General features: G+C 39.8%; 1 long non-coding RNA gene across 1 annotated transcript in view; it reads right to left on the reverse strand.

Moving 5' to 3' along the window:
• The window catches only part of LOC141579398 (uncharacterized), a 42332-nt gene extending 21494 nt beyond the window's left edge, over positions 1–20838 (reverse strand). Inside the window, exon 1 of the long non-coding RNA XR_012510625.1 lies at positions 15082–20838. This is a non-coding gene — a long non-coding RNA (uncharacterized LOC141579398). The remainder of the gene's footprint in view (positions 1–15081) is intronic.
• Between the last annotated feature and the right edge of the window lie 1440 nt (positions 20839–22278).

A 22278-nucleotide genomic window follows, 5' to 3' on the forward strand; every position in this document is an offset into this window, starting at 1 on the left:
TGAAAAAGGGTATAAACGTATATATGTATGTGTAACTGAATCACTTTGTTGTACATCTAAAAAAAACAAAAACTCAAAATTCAAGAAGTTCAAAAATTAAAATGATAGACAAAGTCAAAAGCTGATTGTATCATAGAGGGTAAAACTGCATGAGAAAGAGACACTGACATGAAAGAAACAGGCAGAAACTGACTCTGCCCTAACAACCTTGTGACGTGAACAGTTCTATTTCAAGTTTACAGATGGGGAACTGAGGCTCAGCAGTTTATTCAAGGACAAGCTTGCAGCAAGCAGCCGGGCCAGGTGAGGCAGTGAGGCCAGAATTTATTAGAATTTATCCTCCTCCTCCCCCTCCTCCCCCTCCTCCCTGTCCTCCACATGGATGCAGCTTGATTTTCCAGTGGATCAGATCACCATCAGCAGAAATCCCAGTGTACCTGCTCCTGGATGAACCTATATGATCATCGTTATCAGAGCAATGTCACTCCCCAGAGGAGTGGTATCACCGAATGGCCTTCAGACAAACACCACATGTGTGACTTATTGCCCTATTATAAATAAGATGCTGTGTTAGCTTTCACTAGATTATGGTCATTAATTACCTCCCAAATGTCAGCAATTTTCCAACAACAAAGGTTTATTTCGCATTCACATTTCAGAGGCGGTCTGTGGCTCTGCTCCATGTGGTTCCTCCATTCAGGATCCAAGCTGAAGGGACAGCTTCTCTAGTGGCCATGTGGGCTGCGAGTCAGGGAAGCGGCAACTGCAACGGCCCTTAGTGTTTGCCTGACACTTCTGTTCAGACGTGCACACATTGCTTCCTCTCACTGGGTTGGCCAAAGCAAATCACGTGGCCGAGCCTGATCCCAGTGGGACCAGGAGGCTGACTCCTCCCACCGAGAGGCACGGTAAATCATCTGGCCACTGACAGGCAGACCAATAGGCAGGTATCAAACTATTAAAGGGCGCAGAAAATGGTCGAGACCAATAATACAGTTTTCTGCTTTTTGTAATCAACAGGTAGGGTTTCTATACTGGTTTCCAACAAACATAATAACACTTGCTTTTTAACATTTACCCAAATTATTTCTTTCAGAGGCTTTTAGGCTGTTGGTAAATGTACTTAAATAGTCCCTGAAGTTCCCAGCCACTTCCCTGCCCTTTCGGGAAGGTGGGAATACATTAAATAATAAATATTCATGACCCATTCTAAAATCCTCTGGTTCTTCCAAAAACTGTTAAGACCCACACCAAATTGATTTAAATATATTCTCTTAGGTCCACAGATGTTAGTTGTAAAATAATATTTCAAAACAAACAAATGGCATAAGTGCCCAGACTGGGTTCCTTTTGTTAAATAATGGCTTGGAATTTTCCCGCTGTGGGTGTTACAGTCTAAGTGGAAGGAAATTGGATTAGAAGTGCCTGTGCCTGATTTAACGCTCCATCGTCGCCATGTTAAAATTCTTAATAGTTTTGAATAAGTGGTCAGTGTTCTCATTTTGCACTAAACTCCACAGATTATGTAGCCAGTCCTGCTCAGAATCGATGTTCCCTCCCCTGGCACAATGTCTGCGACCTCGCCCCCCAGTAAGGCCAGCGCCTTTCCCGGGTGCTTCCCTAAGGCCCTGTGGTTAGGACCCTTGATACCTTCTCCTGGAATTTAATAATATATTGTCTACCTCTTCTGGCCTGTGGGTTCCTTGAAAGCAGGAACAATGATTAGTTCCTCATGGTACTTCCAGCATCTACTACTCAACAAATATTTGATATATAAATGAATATCAGACATGGGTTATTCTCATAAAGTTTCTAACTTTATGAAAAATTTTCCTCCCACAGAAAGAAATCACTCACTCCTGCTATAGTGTTTGCCAAGTAAACTGGTACAGCAGAGTTCCGTCTTACACACCTTCAGACGGCTGCAACTTTCCCCAGAGGGACACGAGACTCCAGCTGGAATCGTTCCCCCAGATCACTTTTTTCCTCCCATACAATACAGAAAACCATACGCCGTATGTAGTTCACTGATGTTTAATACTTGAAGTCTCTGGCTACTGCCAAAAACACAGGGATAGAGACAAATGCGAATTTCCACACTCCAGGAGAAAGAGAAATTCCAGATTTACAGAGTACATTATCCCAGTCCTACAAAGGAGTGAAGGAGTCTGTTTTCAACTAACAAGTTCATTCTGATGCACAAGAAGGACTAATGACAATACATTTCAACAAGCCACAAAAGACCTACATCTCTTATAGACTCATCTCTGACTAAAAATAAACTGGAGCATGTGCTACTTGTGTTGAAAAAAAAAATCCTGGGCAGTTAACCAAACTGGGAGAAATTATTGTAATGTCAGCGTTGCTTAGATGGGCATATGCATCATGGTAAGGCACGTGGGCTTGGCGTCCAAACATTCCTGAGCTGGAATCCCCACTCGGCTGGTGACCTGCTGTGACAACTTGGGTTATTTACTTGAATCTCTCTGAGCTAGTTTCCTCATTTTTTAGGCACAGATGATAATATCTGCCCCCTCCTAGTTTCTGCAGAGCAGAGAAGATCCCTGCAGAGCATTTAGCAGAGAGCCAGAGAGCACGGGAAACCCCCGGAGCAGTGGTCACACCTGCCAGAGGCACTCATGCCCTGATTCCCCCAGCCCAACGCTCCCTCCTCCACCTCTGCCCCATTCACACTACACTCTGTTCCCTTGGTCCTCCCCTCCAAGTTAGTCTCCAGGCATGGACTCAGTTAATCCCCCAATCCACCATGGTCAACAAAACATCTTTAGAGAGAACTACCCTCAAGCCTTGGACAATTCCTTCAGCAACAAAAGAACGCTGTACTTTGAACTTTGTATTGTGTACTTTGAAAAGGCATGTACAAACATACATGAGGGATGCCTTCTCTGATATCAATGACTAAGTAACTCAAATAGGGAAAATGTATAAAAAGAAATCTTGCTTTGCTTTACTGAAAGAAGAAATGGCGTCACTGATGGCCTTCTGATAAGAGGTACCTTATATATACACCATGAACCTCCTAGACTCACCCCAAGGGAATTGTTCTCTGTGACATTTTTCTCTCCAGTTACCCTCACGGTTCTTCATAAATAATATTTGACAAGGGAAAAAAAAAAACCTCAAAGGTAAAACTATTTTTAAAACTCTAACTATCTTCAAATATATACATCTATGTTTGCTGTTGTTAAATTTCCCACGATTTCACTGCTGAACAATTCAGGGAGAAAAACTGATGACTGAAAGCATCAATTAGGAATTACCAGGTCTTGATCAAAAGAACTGGACTGTTACCAAAATCTTGACTCTGCATAGAGTTGGGTAGGTAAATAATGACAGTATTCAGCAGTACCAGAATTTGCTGCTAAATGAAATTTAAATATTATCAACAAATAGTGACCAAGTACCTATTCTGTGCAGATGAAAATATTGTGCTACAGAGATAGCAAATCGAAGACTACCACGACCCAACTAAATACTATTTTACTAAACTCAAGAGAGTCCCAAGCCTGTAGAGTAGAGTGCTCCATTGGAATGGGGTAAAAAGAGAATCAGATTTAACGTCAAAAGAACAGAACTGAGTCCTGGTGCAAACCCTCTGTTACTGGAAAGACTCCAACAAATCTTTATCCTCACACTGAGCCCTTAACCTTCTCAGCTATCAACATTAGAATAAACATTATATTCCTTATTTATTTCAGACAGTTGAGATGCTTGAATGAAACCTCAAATGGGAGAGGATTTTGTAAAATATTATATAAAACACAAGTGATTTTGTTTGAAACGCTTGAGTGAACTGAAGTCCCGAATCATGTTCAAATGCTACAGAACAGGGTCTTATTTTTTCAGTATAGTTGTTTACAATGTTTCAGGTGTACTGCAAAGTGATTCAGTTATGCACATATATGTATTTTTTTCAGATTTTTTTCATTATAGGTTATTACAAGATATTGAATATAATTCCCTGTGCTATACAGTAGGTCCTTGTTGTTTATCTATTTTATATATAGTACTATGTATATGTTAATCCCAAATTCCTAATTTATCCCTCCCCTTCTTTTCTCCTTTGGTAACCATAAGTTTGTTTGCTATGTCTGTGAGTCTATTTCTATTTTGTAAATAAGTTCATTTGTATTATTTGTTTAGATTCCACATGTAAGTGATATCATATGATATCTGTCTTCTCTGTCTGACTTACTTCACTTAACATGATAATCTCTGCTCCATCCATGTTGCTGCAAATGGCATCGTTTCATTTCTTTTTCATGGCTGAGTAGTATTCCGTGTGTGTTTTTGTGTGTGTGTGTGTCTCACAATTTCTTTATCGTTTCATCTTTTGATAGACATTTAGGTTGCTTCCATGTCTTGGCTATTGTGAGTAGTGCTGCTATGAATATTGTGTGCATGTATCTTTTCGAATTAGAGTTTTTGTCTTTTCTGGATACATGCCCAAGAGTGGTATTGCTGGATCATATGGTAATTATTTTTAGTTTTTTAAGGAACTTCTATAGTGTTCTCATACTGGCTGCACTAACACAGTGAGGGTCTTAACCTGAGATTTACTGAAGGACTGTCAGCACAGCCAACACTGTATGCAGTATGCAAGACTATGACTATATCTGCACATGAAAAATTTTTTGAGTGGAGGGGCCATAGTTTTCAGGAGATTCTCCAAAGGATCTTTGGTTCCTCTCTTCTTCCACACCCTCTTAAAAAGTTAAATATCATCATTATAAAATAATTTGGCATCTTGATTGAACTGTGATCACATTTTTTGTTAATCAAATATCCACGTCTAATGTATATGTTTATAAGTTCAGATTTCCACTTTGGGGGGCTTTTTTCATAAAGGCATCGTGCATGTTTGGAAAAACTTAAGGTTAGAAGGAAAACTTGGCCCTAAAACTTGGCCCAAACAGAGATGAGATGAAGTGGTTTCTTTATATCCCTTCCCATCTTAAAAACTTAGTCACCTTGTTTGTCATTTATTTGAATAACATATTTAGATAGTATAGAAAGACACCAATCAAAAAGCAAAAATCACTCACAGATTCACCACTGGCAGACACCACTGTAATAAATCTGATATAAATCCTCTGAATTTATTTCTACACACATCCCTCTACACACACAGTCATGCACAAATACACAGACACACACACCACACCACACAAAGAGAATCAAGCATACATGTTCTTCATAGTCTGTTTTCTTTTAAACTAATAGACTATTCCTTCGAGCAACTTTAGGCTTATGGAAACAATGAATGGAAAGTACGGAGCGTTCATTACCCTCATTCCTCCTTGCCACGCACACCCATCCCGCCTGCAATTAACATCTTGCATTGATGTTGTATATTTGTTATGACTGATGAAACAGTATTGATATATTATTAGTAACTAAAGTTTACATTAGGATTCACTCTTCTATGGTTTTTACCAAATGCATAATGTCATGTAACCACCATCAGAGTATCATACAGAATAGCTTCCCAGTCCTAAGGGTCCCTCATTCTCCACCTATTCATTCCTCCCCCCACCCACCCCCTGCAAGCGACCACTGATGTTTTTACTGTCTGCGTGGTTTTGCCATTTTCAGAACATCATATAGTTGGAATCATACAGCATGTAGCCTTTCAGATTAGCTTCTTTCACTTAGCTATACACGTTAAAGTTTCTTCTGTGTTTTTTCTGTCTTTTTATGATGTGATAGCTCTTTTTTTTTTAAGTTGCTGAATAGTATTCCATTGTCTAGATGTAGTACAGTTAATGTATCTATTCATCTACTGAAGGACATCTTGGCTGCTTCCATTCTTTTGGCAACTAGGAATAAAGCAGCTATAAATAGGCATGCGTAGGTTTTCATATGGACATAAGTTTCAACCCCTTTGGATAGATACCTAGAAGTGTGATTGCCGGGTCATATGGCAAGACCATGTTTGGCTTTCTAAGACTGCTAAACTGCCTTCCCAAATGACTGTTATGGTCTTTTTAATTAACAATTGATTATAGATATCTTTCCATATAAATAATAACTGCGTAGTATTCCATACTCTGTATGTACTGTAGCTTATTTAACCATTTGCCTATTAATAAGCATCCATGGTCATTTCCAGTGTTTTATGATTGCAAATGATGCCACGATAAACATTCTCATACAGATATCTTTGATCACTTGTTCAGTTACATCTGGGTGGAAAATCTGAGAAAATTTATAAGGCATGAACATATTTAGTTCTGATGAAAGACTAAACAAATTTACTGTCGCATTAGCAGTAAATGAGAATGCTGTTTCCCCTTTGTCTCTCATAATTTCTCCTCCTCAAGCTTACCAATCCAACAGGTAATAAATTGCATCTCGGCATGTTTCAGCTTAGCTTTCTTTGATCACTCAAGAGGTTAAATACCTTTTCACTTTTTTTTTTAATGTTTCTCTTTCTTTGTGAATAGTGTTTATATTCTTTTTACTTTTGTTGTTGGAGTGTGCAAAAATGTATTTGCTTTCTAAAACACTTTATATACCTTATATCTGCTTTCTAATAGGCAGTTTATTAGAATATGAATTATCAATTTAACAGCTCTTAAGAGTAAGGGGAAAAAACATATCACATTAAATATTTACACTAACTTCAGGAAGGGTGAAAAAAATAGAATGAGGAAGTTCCGTGTTTCTGTGATGTGTGTTGTTTTGCAAAAAAAAAAAAAAAGTCACTTTTCTGGGTGGGGATTTTGATTTTTTGTTTGTTTTGTTTTGACACATTAAGCTTCTGTATGGTCAGCTCTCTGGATCTTCTATTTTGTTTTCTGGCTTTTTTTAAATCATGTTTTAACAGATAAAAATGTTTTTAAAATAATTACTTAAATATTCACCTAGCAGTTTAAGGTATGTTTTTCAACATTTAAGTCTTTTATTCGTTCGTAACTTTTGTCTCTATAAGGGAAGATCCCAACTTATTTTTTTCCAAATGTCTAGGAAGTTGTTCCAGCACCATTTATAAACAGTTGATCTTTGGGGCCACTTAATCACATGCTAAATCTTCACATATATTTGAGCCTGGACTCAATATTTTGTTCCACTTTTTCTGTTGGCACTTTGGAGCTAAGGCCACACTGTTTAAATTACTGTAACTTTTAACATTCCAGATAACCTTATGACTCACCTCCTGTAGGTCTTCACTCCAGCACCACTTTTCCTGTGAGATTTTTCCCAAGCAGCCCATCGACGACACGTTCTCCCATCCCCACCCCTGCCCTGCACCCTGCCGCTACTTACTGTCCTCTTTGCTTTATTCTCCTTAACGCATGTCACCACCTGACATCCTATATATTTTACTTATTCCTCTGCATACTGTCTGTATCTCTAACCTAAGTTCCACGAGAATGGGGATTTTTAGTCTCTTCTGTATCCCCAGTGCCTGGAACACTGCCGAGCACAGAATAGATTCTCCAAAATATTTGTTGAATGAATGAATGACTATCTGGCAGAGAAAAACATCCCACATACAATCACTACCCTTTTTTTTTTTTTTTGAGAATTCATCAGCTCTTTTTACATTACTGTTCTTCCATGAAATATTTTATCAAGTTGATCAGTTCAAAAAGAAAATCCATGGGATTTTGACTGGACTAATGTTGAATCAACAGATTATCTTAGGAAGAACTTACAACTTTACAGCACTGAACACTTCCAAGTATGAGCCAGTTCTTTCTCTATGTTTTCGATTCTTCTTTTATGACTCTCAGCGCAGCTGAATGATTTTCCTTGTCAAGCCCCCATGAATTTCATCTTCAAATTGTTCCTAATCAATGTGTGACACTTTAGTTACTACTCCCTCACTTACTCAATCAATGTTTCCTGTTGTCTACCACGTGCCAGGCACCGTTCTAGGAGCCGGGAACGCAGCAGTGAACAAAAATCATTCTCATGGTCTTTATGGTCTAGTAAGACTGGAACTGTTTTCTCCCTTCTATTTTTTAACTGGCAATTTTTGATACATAAGAAAGCTATTCAGTTGTGTGTCTTTACCTCTAACCTATCTTCTTACTAAATTCTCTTACTACTTCTAAAAATATTGCAATTGATTTTCTAGTTTTACCAAATAGGCCCACTTGGGAAAACCATATCACCTGCAGAGAGACAATATTTTGCCATCCTTTTCCCAAATGTACACGTCTCCAGTTCATTTTCCGTTTTTATCTGTTAGCACAATGGAGTTTTCCAAGAGTCCCTCTATTTACCCACACTTGAATTTCTGGAAATTAATACCATTTTTATAGTCAAGAAGAAAAGTCATAAAAAAAATTCTTTTTACCCTTAGGCCTGTATAATGGACCAGACATTTTAATTTAGGTATCAAATTATCTGATACGATCAAAATATCTGATATGATACAATTGACATCAGTTCTATGCAATTGATGCAAAAGTCATCTTGGGAAATTAATTTCTTCTCTTTGCTGGCAGTTTGTTCACATAAAATTAATAAAAAGAAAAGAAGATTGAAGTTGGTTTCCATTTAGGAGGTTAAGTAATCCACTAGCCAGTTACTGCTGAATCTTTTAATAAACCATAAAACCATGTTTCTCCACCGAAAGTTAAAAACATAAAATCTACTTATTTCTTTTATGTTCCTTTCTTCACCAATTACTTGGATGAACACTGAACGAGCTAAACATTTGTGGATCCAACCACATTGAAATAAGGCTGCCTGAGTCAAGTTTTATCTCACATCTGTACACTAAGATTTTCTGAGCTGTCACGGTTGTCCTAATGAAATAAAACAGAGATGAAGAGCGATGATGCGGTACTCGTTTCTACAGCCGAAGAAAACCTGACTGGGCAGCCCTAGGGGTCTTGCCCATGATCATGTAATAGACTGCAGAGCCCCGGCTCAGACTCTGGTTTTCTGCTTCACATCAAATATTCTCTCCAGAGCCCTCGCCCTTTCACTTGGCATGACCTACATAATTAAAAACACTCCAATGTGTTTCCTCATTTACCTAAGAAATTTTCTTAATTGTTACCTTTGTGTATTATTTTAGTAGGAAGTGATTTCTTATAAAGTTCACATGTGGCTTTTGATTTTTATGGTATCCTTTTCCTGGAGATTCAAGTAATTAATGCCTGGCTTGAAGGGTAAATTCTTACAACAGTCCTGTGGCGGGGAGGGGAGGAAGCAGAAGTGATGGGTCTCCTGTGATATAAATCAGCATTCTAGTCATGAAAAAAAATAGAGGCACTCATTCATAAGTGTCACAAAACACTCCAAACTGAATAGGAAGGAATATCTGAGTGGAACTGATAACAGCCAAGCCTGAAGGGGAAGCACAAGAGCCCCTTACAAGCTATTGAAAAGTTCCATAGGAAAAAAAAAGACATACAGCAGGAAATTCCTAACCAGGAGTGTAATCTCTTATACAAATGTGTTGGCAGATAAATGGAGTTCTATGATTTTTGCTTACGCCAACTGCTTATTGCCCCTTTAGATCTGTCACCTTGTAACCATATCGTAACTTCACTCTAACTCTATGAAATGGTGTGATTCAATACATTGTAGGTTCATCTTAATCCCCTCAAAATACTCTTGGCCCTTTGCCCAAAAGTGGGGGAAGGGGTTAGTAACTAAAATACCCTGAGAAACTTGCTGTAAGTTAGTTCTAGAAAAAGTATTATATTCAGGAGACAATATAATTTACTACTGCCGTATAGAGGAATTAGGTAGTGGAGTGGAAATTTTAATATACTGATTAAGGCCACAGCTATAGAACTATAAACACAGCATGGAGATTAAAGAGCTAAAAAGTGAATGAAATAAATGTGTATTGAAGTCCAGGCATCTGTTACATACAAACCTAGATGTTTAACTTACATTATCGAATTTCATTTTTATAGCAACACTGCAAAATGACTATTACGTTCATTCCACAGACCAGAAAACTGAGTTTCTAGAAGATGAAGTTATATAATCCATGCCCTCCCTCCCACTGCCTAGGCAGACCTGAATTTAGTCATTCCTGGTTCTACCACTTTCTGCCTCCGCAAACCTGAGCCTAGTGTGAGCTTTACTTTCCTCGCTTGTAAAGTGAGAGTGTTGACACAGACCTCACCACCTCACACGTTTACCGCGAATACACTCAGGGAAGTGCAAAACAGAACACATTGGCGGTTACTATGATGAACACAAACAAAGAGTTAAACTAATAAGAGAAAGTGATGGGAATTGACCTCCAAATTATTTTCTCGGATATTTTGTTTTCAAAGGCTTGATTACGCAATACTGAACTGTGGTTTCCAGGCAAGGGCTTTCTGGTTGAGCGTCAATGAATCATTTCCTTCATATTCAGATGAAAGATATGCCTGGGTAGGTCGGGGTCCCACCCTGCTTTATCTTCACAATCCATACATCACAGGTAAGCAAACAATCAACAGTACTGAGAATTTCACTCACTAGAGTCTTAAGATTCCCTCTCTGCAGCTATGTCCAGCACAAAAGACGGGAAATGTAGGGTCACTGAGCCACTGACACTGGGTCCACAATGTCAAGTTCTGTGCCAGTAAAGGGAGAGGCGAGAGGACTAATTCCAGCATTTTCCATTTTTTTTGTCAACTAAACTCAGTTTTCAAATGGACTCCCACGTGAATCTACAACATAAAAAAATAAAATAAAAGCAATATTATACTACAATGTTCTTAGTTCAAATTTGTGAAATGTGTTTATTATAAGATTAATAAATGAGAATAGTGAGTTTTAAGGAACACACAAAAAAATTTGACATTGGAGGCTGTGCATGATAGTGATACAAATCTTCACCTCAGTATCCAAACATTTCATTTTTGTTTTGTATTAAGTCTGGTTCACAAGCAGTTGCAAATGAGAACAGGTTTTGTTGGCTGGTTGTTTAGTTTTGTTTTTTTGTGGTAACTGTAGGTCTGGATGTTTTGTTTTGTGTTCATATTTAACAGCTTATATTGCTTTTCAGTTAAGCAGTTAGCCAGAGAGACTTTGTTCAAAAATGTGCACAGAAATAAGTTACCCTGGCCATACAATGTAACATCACCATAATTTAATATTGTTCTGAGGGTATGTGTAGATAAAATGATTGTTTAGCTGGAGAACTCAAGAGAGTCAGCCGGCAAACTATTACCAACAATGAAAGACTCCAGTATGGTAAAAATATATATGTATCATAATTTGGAAAAATCAATAGTCTTCAAACATACAAACAACAACCAGAAGATATAACAGAAGGGATCACTCTATTTCCCACAAAAAAAAAAAAAAGAAAGAAAGAAAGAAAGATTAAAATTCTTCAAGATAAACCTAATAGTTATTTTTTTTTAAAAAAGACTGAAACAAATGGAAAGGCATAGCATGTTTTTGGTTTAAAGACTCAGCATCTTATGATGTCAGTTCTTTAAAAGTTAATTTATTAACACTGGACATTCCACTCCCAAAACTGTTAGTAGGAATTTTTTTTCAAACAAAGCAAGTTGATTTTAAAGTTCCTATATAAAACTAAATAAGCAATAAGAGCCAGGAAAAAGCATCTAGGGAAAAACAAAAAGGAGAATGAGGAAGGACTGACCATAACAGTTATTAAAACTGGTGGGAGGAAGGAAGCGATGAAGGGAGGGAGATATGTAAACCTGTATCATTGCCTGTGTCTGCCTCGAACATCTCAGAAGAATTTGGCTATATTTAGTTGGCTCTGTAGAACAGAATTAGATGCCTTTTGTATCAGATTTAAATTTTATATCACATGCATATATACCTCATTCAAAAATCTTAAAATAAACTAACTTTAATATATAGATATCAATTGAACAAATGAAGATTGTAACAATCTGCTGTATAAAGTTAAGGGAAGCATATATCAACTGCATTTAAATATCTTGTATCCTTTATGTGTATTAGATTTACAACCTTAATCAGGGATTAGTTATACCCCTGTAACAGAAACCAGTTTCTAATGTGGTATATTTTGAAAACTTTATCCTAGAATCTAGGACGCTCAGAGCTTCCAAAACCATTTACTATTAAGCCATAATATTCAGTATAGCCATTTTTTTAAAGGAAATAAAGAAATTAAAAGAAAGAAAGGAACCAGTTTCTATAACTGCTACCTTGAAAATAGATTAAAATATAATTTTTAATATCAATAAATTACCTTTCCCCTCCTTTCCACTTCCTTGGTACACAAATGTCTTATAAATTTTATGGCATAAATGAGCAATTATCAAATAAATAGTTCTTAGTCTTCAATTTCAGCAGAATTTTAAAGATACTGGGAGGATAAAGTTTCAAACCCTTAATATTACCCTTGGTACATACAGGGACTCAAGAAATATTTGTTGAATAAACACTAATCACCAAAAATATAAACTGTCTTTTGGAATCCTAATGCCATTAAGTGGACTTTAAAACTATGGTAAATGGGGTTTTTTTAAAGGGTAATTGATATCTTTTAAACTCAGTTTTGAAAAGTCAACATCATAGGAATTAGGACCAGAACAGTTTCAATACAAAAGTAACCAGAAATGAAAACAAAGTCCTTATTTTCAATAAATATAGCAAAAGTATTCTAATTGTTCTCCTATGGTCACTTGGTCATGCGAGCTCCCCGAAATGTATTATTATAAAAAGATACAACATTCCTTGCCGCATTATAATAGTAATAGCAAAAGTCTGAGAACAATTTAAGTATCCATCAATAGAGGACTGAGTTTGAACAAATCCTGATACATTTATGTAATGGAACACCATGTAGCTATTTAAAAAAAATAATAAAGTAGGTCTCTGCATGCTGGTGTAGAACAACCAAGATACCCTATTAATTTTTTAAAAAGCACAGAGCTGAAGTCTCAGTCAGTGAGAAAGGCTGGAATTTCACAGTCCAAAGGTCCCTCGAAGACTCCTTGGAGCAATGCCGGTTTGGAGGCTCACAAACCCTCTCTTGGTAAATCCCGCGTGGGGCCGGTGTTCCCTTTCATATTGAAAGGCATGTCTGGTTCTTCAGTTGCACATCGGTTGAAGGTGGCTTCCACATAGGGGCCATGTTGTGTGATAGATACAGTCTTTATTAAAAGCCAACCTCTCTTCACCCAGAAGAGAGAAGGAAATCTTGCAACATGTGACCACATGGATGAAACCTAAGGGCATTACACTAAGTGAAATAAGCCAATCACAGAAGGACATATAACAACATGATTCTGTTGATGTGAGGTATCTAAAATAGTCAAATTCATAGAACAGAATGGAAGTTCCGGGGCCTGGGGGAAGGGGAAAGGAGGAGGTGCTAATCACTGGATATAAAGTTCCAGTAATGCACCGTGACTAAGTTCTAGATACCTGCTGGACAACATTGTACCTGTAGTTAACAATATTGTATTGCCCTCTTTAACATCTGTTAAGACGGTCGATCTCATGTTAAGTGTTCTTATCACAGTAAAATAAAAATAAAAAACTAGCCTCACCCTGGGCACAGGGCTCTGCGCATGGTGAGAATGAGTTCAGTTGAAGGAACAGGGGCTTGATGTGTCCCTCTCTTGCTCACTTATTGAGTGGGGTGGCAGGTGAGCTCACCAGAACTGATTCCTCCTGCTTTGGGTTTTTTATATTATTATTATTATTTTGTGAATATATGTAATTGACTTTTTTTCTTTTTTTAATTATTTTGGGGGGGGGCAGGAAACTTAGGCTTATTTATTTATTTATTTTTCATGGAGGGACTGGGGATTGAACCCAGAACCTTCATGCATGCTAAGCACAGGCTCTGCCACTATGCTATATCCTCCCCTCTTTTTTTCACTTCAGATATAAGCAGTAGATTTAAGCCAAATTCACTGATGACACACCTCCTCTGCAAAATTCTTCCACTCGTGTAAAATAATAAAGTAAAAGTACACATATCCACCTACACTTAGATAACATGGAGGGACACTGAAGAAACAGGCAAGGCAGGTTACCTCTGCCAAGAAGGACAAAGGACTTGGAGAACTGGAGTCAGGATGCTTTTCACTTTGTAATACGTCCTTATTATTTGAATGTTTTACCATGTATAGCATTACTTTGAGAAAATATAAGGAAAGTACTGTATAAAAATGCTCAAAATGTCTAATGGTTTAAGAAGATGTAATTGTAAACTGAATACCTATTAACCTGCTAATAATGACTTACTCCTTCTCTACCCCAATTCTTAACTCCTGGGGGCTAATAGGACATTTAAAAGTTTAATAAAACTAAAACCCTCCCCGCAGTGGAGTACCGATAGGTACATACACACAAGGCCATGAAGGACTTGAATCCTCAGCTTAAAGCTGGCACACCACATCAACACCTATCCGTGAGACTCTTGCCAAAAACATTTCACCTGAATCTATTCACGAAGATACAATCAGAGAAATCCAACATAGGAAATATTCTTCAATAGAACCAGTCTAAGCTCTTCAAAATTTCAATGTCATGGAACAAAGCAAAACAGGAATATAAATCCAAAGAGACTAAGAGATACAACAACTAAACGCAATGTGTGAACCTTGGTCGAATCATGAACTGGGAAGGAAAAAAATCTATAAAAGACATATTTGGGACAACCAGGGAAATTTGAATATGGATTCTTTATTAGATGACAATATGGAATTATTACTTCTTTTAAGGGTGTGATCATGCCAATTAAACAACTTACTTTATAGTTCAAAAAAATTGCATACGGCGCACATGAATGAGGCCAAAAGTTAACCACTTGTAAATCCATGTAAAGGGTATATGGGAACGCGTCATACTGTTTTTCTCACTTTTCTACAAAACTGAAATTTTTCAATATAAAAAGTTTCCTTCTGTATAGCACAGGGAACTATGTTCAATATCTTGTAATAACCTTTAATGAAAAAAAAATATGACAAGGAATACATGTATGTCTATGCATGACTGGGACACTGTGCTGTACACCAGAAATTGACACATTGTAACTGACTGTACTTCAATTTAAAACAAAAAAAGTTCCCTTCAATCAATTATAATTGTAACGCAACACCACCACCAAATTCCCTCCTTCTCCCTACTTACCTGTTCGGTTTTCCATCTCCACCTTTCTTGCCAAAGAGGATTGTTGGTATTGTTCAAGAAATCTAGCACTTGGCTCATTTCTTCCAAAAATACCATGAAGCGTAGACAGTGTCTCAACCTGCGCCCAGACTTCCTTTGCCTTTGTCTCTCTTGGCTCCCATATGAGGAAATAGGCTGTTATCATCTTTATAGCCCCAGTGTCGAAACTCAATGGGGGAGGCAATAAACATGAACTGAACTGCGCCTTTGGACCAGTTCACTGATCTTTAGTACCTATTGTGTTACTCCTCAGCAGGGTCGGGAACAGATTTCATGGGAGGACGGGAAAAATGCTGACACCAAATCACTAAAATGAAATTCTAGGGTTGCCTCTCCCAGGAGGATAGATCAAAAGAGCCTTGCTGATGGTCGCTGTGTGCCACATTAGCAGGAGTATGGAACTACAAAGCATGGCTGCGGGGGAATGAAGTTAAGGTTTTTGCACCGCCATCTGTGCCTGCTGCTGGCTTTCCCAACTTCCACCTGTTAGCTTTGTAGTCTCTGATACTGTGCCGACAGCATTTTCTGTGATGTGGGAGCTGCAGAGCCCATCACTGGCACCATAAGCCACATCCTGCTTTAGAGTAAATAAAACTATTTCAAGCAAATTGGAAACTAAGTGACAGAAAGTGCCACAGATGGAAGACACCGGGAACAGGATGCGAAGGCTGCATTGCTCAGCGTCCCCAGGGTCCGGTACGGAGTCGACTCTGAAAAGCTGGCAGTGGACCCCAGCTGACGATCACTGTGTGTACACGAACAAGCCTGCTGAATCGTTCTCATCCTTGCGAAGAAGAAGAAGCTCTCGTAATTGCCTTTACAACAAAAATCAAATCTATCCACTCCAATCAGTGTTACACTTTTTAAAAAATGTTTCCTCTTCACTTGACTCGGTTCCCTTTATCTTTCCTCTTTGCTCTCTCTTCAGGGATATCTCTAGAAAGAAAACACACGGCCCTCCACCAGGGACCTTCGAGATCAGAGTCAGATTTACCATCTCCAGCTCCCTGCTAATGACGGAACCCCTGACTTGGCCGAAGGAAGAAAAGAGTGACACACATTTTACTGCCTCAGTTGTTTCAGCCCCCACCTCTCTCTGACTTGAAATCCATTCTCTTGATTAAGCTTTAAAAATAAATGAATAAATGAAGAGATTTGGAGCTGGGGTCATGGCAGAGCACACTGGCCCAAGCCAGGGGTTGGGAACTGGGAAAAATAATTGGGTGTGTAAAACATGTCCCCTCTCCTAGCCTCTTTTCTATCTTCAGATCCTTCTGCATCTTTCTGCCCTCCCCCTTTTTTTCTCTCCCTTTCCACACCTTCCACATCCTCAGCTGGTGTCCATAATGACTGACTTCAAAGGCATCCAACTTGCTAAAAGCATTTCTGTCTTCTGGAATCAAGACTGAGTTTCCTTCTTTTCACTCATTTTTCAGGTTAGTGGCCAGCAAGAAGGCTGAGCCCAGATTGGTCCAAAGAGATCCCCTAGCTCTGCGTGTTCTGATGCTGGCTGGGCGGGGCTCTGTCCCAGGTGCAAGGGAAGAGCAGGAAGCCTGGTCCTTGCCTGCAGGAGGCCTCCGCTCCAACCAAGAAATGCAAACAACAGCATCTAACGCAGGGGAGACTCACAGAGGGAGAAGCCACTAAAGACCAATGAATGGTGAGTTCACCAATCCCTACCAGGAGATTATACTACAGAACAGAAGCCCTTTACCCTTTGGTAATCATAGTTTGTTTTAAAGGGCAGGGAGGGATAAATTAGGGGCTGGGGATTAACAGACACACGTTACTATATATAAAATACATAAACAACAAGGACCTACAACACAATATAGCACAGGGAACTATATTAAATTTCTTGTAATAACATATATTAGAAAAGAATCTGAAAAGAAAATATATGTATGTATATCTATAACTGAATCACTTTGCTGTACACCTGAAACTAACATTGTAAGTCAACTACATTTCAATAAAAAATTTTTAAAAAAAACTCAAAGGCTCAAAAAAAAATTAAAAAACCATCTCTCCTCCCAGATTTTTGCAAAGGGTGGGCTATTGCACAGTACAGGTTTTTATTCTTTAACAGAAAAGGAACTAAATAGATAGAAGGCCAGAGTGAATGTTTACAACGTCATGTTCCCACCTGCGGTGACTCTTATTCAAGAAGAGCACTTACTTTGCCTCACCCACAAGATGCTACAGATAAAGCTGTGTAAATTGTCTAGGGTTGTGCAGCCAAATCTGTCCAACACAAAAGGGGGGAAATCTCTAACTGGCAGATTATCCTCTTTCCCTTCTTTTAGTACCCATGGCATTCAGTGAGTTCAGAGAAGGCAGACCTGGGTGGGTGACCTAAGGAAACATTTTTCTAGAGCCAGGCAACCACGATGCACGGAAAGGGCAACAGCATTGAGAGAAGGCAGACACGCAACAGAGAAAAGAGTGCTAATTAGAGGCAGCGACCTGCGGTCCCTGAGGCCTCAACCACAAATAACTGCTTTTTCCCACATCCCTGCCACCTCTCCCCAAAGTGAGAGTTAGATTCCTGGCCAAAGGCGAAACCTCCGTTCCACGCCCTCTGTTCCCCCAAAGCGACATCTCCTAACGCGCGACAGGTTTGTGGGCCGACGACCAGCAGGGGTTCAGGAGACGGGAGCCCCCGACTCAGTTCCTGCCTTCCACTTCCCTGCTTCTCGAATCTCTGAGCCTTGTTTCTTCATCTGAAAAATGGGATGATGATGATGATCGTAACTAGCAACCTTAAAATAGGCCCCGGGCTACGTGCTTTGCAGATGTTATTCATTTAATCTTTAGAAAACAATGTCAGAGCAATATTAATTATTATTATAAGTGATGATAAATTCCTCCTTTACAGATGAAGAAATTACAGTTCTGAGAGGAGTTAATGAACTTACCCAAGGCCTCACCTCCATTCCTGCACACTTCCCCTTATCCTGTGGTTATAGTACCTGTCTAAACAGGGTACTGAAAGGGTTAACACCAAGGTGTCCGCACGCCGAGGACGGCCACTGTCATGACTTTGAGGCTGTTGGCGGCGATGCTGTTTTTGTAGCTTGTCTCTCCCCCCAGATGCTGGGAGTTCTGAGGTCTATTAGGCACAAATCTAAACCAAGGCCTTGGGAACATCTTTGAGCACCAAATAACAAAACCAATATACCTTTTAGGTGCTTCCTGATTAAAATTTACCTGCTGAGTATGAATGCTAGATCAAGAGGCCAGGAAATGAGGTTCAGTACTAGCATTTCAACTTACTACCTGAAAGGGTCCCCCAAGGCTTGCATTTTTAATAAGTTCAGGATGACGAAATGTAAGGTCTGTTGTTCTCACGTCTTTCATTTTGATTTCCTAAGTTAAAATTATGGATCGTATTTGCCGACTTTCAACTATCCAAACTACTTTTGCTCCATTCTAAACTTTTAATTCACTCTCCATTGTCATGAAATAACTATGATAAATGTTTAAACCTCTGATAAGCCAAGATGCCCATTGGATTGAACACCGCAAGCGTTTAGCATCCCCCTGGAGAACTCCCTAAGTACAAGAAAATTATTATTGCTTTTCCTCACTTCCTTCCTATTGCCAAGTAACGTCCCCACGTCTGAAAGGGTCATCTTCAAGCTACACATCTATTTATAACAGCATGTTCTCTGTCTTCCTTCCTCTGGCACATTGTCTGTGATCTTGTCCATTTCCAGGCTGATAACATAGGGCCATCAACATATGTTTATGACGCTCTAGACATCTTGTAAGAGATTTTGGAGTTATTAAAAGCAATAAAGAGTGACAAGGACAGGTCTATGCTATAATACTGTCTGTCAAGAGGAAAAAGTCACCCTTCCCATAAAGGACCCAGAGGCACAATTAGGAGGCAGAAAAGGGAATGGTGTTGTAGGCACGGCAGTGAGAAGCTGGGGTAAAACGCGGCAGCAGTGCGAAGTGTCTTCTCTCCATTGTGCCTGACTGGCATCCGTCAGTCCACATCAAAGGGTCCAGGTAACAGGGATGTCTTTGGACTTCGGTCCAAAATGTAGAGCACCAAAGAGTGCCCAGGTAGTAGCACTCCTGAAGAGATGCCTGCAGGAGTTCCTGGGAGGAAGTGTGGCTTTTCCTAATAGCATCAATATGGAAGCTAAAGTAATGAATCCTCCAGGGCGCCTACTAAGAACATCAAAGGAATTTAAGCTTCACAGTTCCTGAACGCTCATCCCCATAAACACAAATCCATATCCCCTACAGAGCTATAAATGAGTCCCGTCTGAAGCTCTCCTTCTTGTTCGCATGCTTCTCCATAAAATCTGATAGGATCGCCTCCCCTTTCTCCTAACCTTTCTCCTTGTCATTCCCATCTGTCAGGAACAGGAGGTAAAGACAGACGCAAATCACCTGGGCTCCAGACACCTGCTCAGTTAACTGTTCCCTGGAAAAGCTGACTTTCCTAGGACCATAGAACAGATGTCTCTGTAACCCAGCATTAAGTCTGTGCGGCACCTCGGGGCCCTGTCTGTAAAGCGGAGGAGTTTACTGTATCCCCAGCCCTCCTTCTGGCTCCGACACTGTGTGGCTCTGGGAGGCATGGCTGTGCCTGAGAAGAGCACTGGCAGCAGCCCAGCAGCCTCTCTCCCGGTCCTGGGCCCCTCCCGTCAGGTGGGGTGGGGCGTGGGCAGCTGCACAGGCCTGGGGCTGGGAGGTGAGCACCACCCCCTCCCCTCTGGGTGAGCAGTGGCTTCAAAGATGAAGGAGCTTTCTCCCAAGCGACTGTCTTCACCTCATAGAGAAACCGTACCCTCTTCATGTTTATTATCAGTCTCATCCACCTGCCAGCGCCCACACCTGGCCCAGCTCCTCCACTGCTCAGGTGTGGGCCTCTCTGAGCCTCGGTTTCCTCATCTATAAAAGGAGGGTGTAGTGGTACCTATTGCTATTGTGAGGATTAAACTGGTTAACGTAGGGAAGGTGCTTAGAAGAGCCTCCAGAACATAGTAAGTGCGAGGTAATTGCTCTGGTTTGTACTATTATTACTGGTAATAGGGGGAGGAGTGGTGGTAAGACTACTAATTAAGAGGAGTGTCCTCTGTCCCCACCACAGGGGATTGCAGCACTGTCATCTTCCCCTCACGCCTACTAAGTTGAGGGTGAATAGCTCAGATCCCCCTTAAAGAGCCTGTAGACTTAGGACAAAGCCTACTGCCAGTGCCTGGGGACCCGACCGGAAGGTTTTCTCTTTCTCTTGACAGGAGACACTGCATATTGAAAGTGTCCTTGCCACCTCCACAGTATTAATAACTACCAAATGGGACTAGAGAATCATAAACATGTCAGTGACTTGAATCCATGGGTTGACGTCATGCTTCAAAGAGTCAAGGTCACAAACAATGGGATAAAGGAAGACGCAGCTCCAGGACACCAAGCCCACATTTTCTCCCACTTTTCTGTAATGTGTGCTTTTCAGCATTTTCAAGTCCTCCATAGTGCCTGTGTTTGATGGAGTAATTCTTCCCTAAGGAGATCTGGTATTTTGAGTAACACCCCAGTTGATGGATTGAATCAGGGTGATAACAGCAAATGGCAGAAAAATAACAGTCTAAAATTATTCCCAAACGCAAACCTGTTCTCTCTGAATGAGGTCTAGAGCTGTGGCCAGTAGACTGGCTCATTGCTGTTTCTTCTGCCCATGGTATCTGGTAACACTCAAAGACTATGAGTTTTACATTATATTTTAACAAAGATTTGAAAATATATATATATATAATATAGAAAATATATTTAATATATAAACATATAAAAATATTAAATATACTTATATATAATTTATATTTATATTATATATTATGTTATATTTAAAATATATAAATATATAAATTTAATATATAAAAATATATATAGTATATATAATAGATCAAATCATTTAAATTATTTTTTTGCCAATCCAATATCTGAAATCTCTAAAATGATATTTCCAATCACCAAAGGTTTTATTTTATGGGATCCTATCATTTCAACACATGTCATGAACTAATTTATCCTCGTTCATCTTAAATCTACGGGGACATCCTGGCACTAGCCAAAAGTAGATGTGGTCACAATCACTGACATAGACTGGTTTACTTAACATTGCACGCATTCTTGATGGGACCCAGGAAGATGCGTTCAGAAATGAGTGACTAAAACATAATTTTCTCCAAAATTAAATATATCCTGACGTTGGTGTGGATGGAGTACAATGGTCAGAAGACAGTCTCCCTGGTGGTGGATTGATCCAGAGGCAACTCTGCTCACAACCCATCATCCCCTCTGGAGTGGTCCAGACCACTTGCTGTGGATGGTGAGGGAGGATGGTGTCCCACACTGCCTCAGATCAGCACTCCCCAAACCCACAGGACTATGCAATCAGGTCTTCACTCAAGTCCCGGTAATGTAATGCATCTCACACAGTCCTGTAATCCATCCCACAAAAGATTCAAAGTGTGGTGAGGCATTAAGAGTGGCATCCATGGACTAGCCAATTCCTTCCTAGGTACTAACACGGCAGCCAGCCTCAATCTCTTGTTTGGGGGGCCCCATATGGTCCCCATCAGTGGCTGGTGAGTAACTCCCCCTGGCCAGTCTTCCATACATGCTCCCCCTTTCTCCTGTAATTCCCTTCTCTCTGGAGGTTCCACTCCTCTGGAGTCCTGGCCATCACAGTGAGTTTTCAGTTACGCTCATTATCTCCATGGTTCAGCTGTGAGACAGGGGAGATTCAGATGTCTGTGGAAGGAGACGGTGGGGGAAGAGTCCCTAACAATGATCTGGTCTCTGGGTGAGACTACTTCACATCGCAAAAGTTAATCAGTCTCCTGCTAGCATAATTTTCCTACCTGATTAAGCTACAAGAGCATAGTCCTCCTTCCTCGCTTTGAGTTATATTTCATAAAGCTGCCTTCCACCAACACACTACCCCAGATAAAGCATCTCCCCCAACCCTCTCTATCCCACTAATTAGATTTATTTTATTTTTGACACTTAATATTAGGTACAACTTATTGGGAATTTTTTTACATCTGAATTGTCTCTCTCCCCATTGTTCCCTGCTCCCAACCCCACTGGAATGTCAGCTGCATAGGACTGTGGGTATCACCTCTCTCAGGATCCTCC

The sequence above is a fragment of the Camelus bactrianus genome, chromosome 12 (genome assembly GCF_048773025.1).
Source record: "Camelus bactrianus isolate YW-2024 breed Bactrian camel chromosome 12, ASM4877302v1, whole genome shotgun sequence".
Taxonomy (NCBI): domain Eukaryota; kingdom Metazoa; phylum Chordata; class Mammalia; order Artiodactyla; family Camelidae; genus Camelus; species Camelus bactrianus.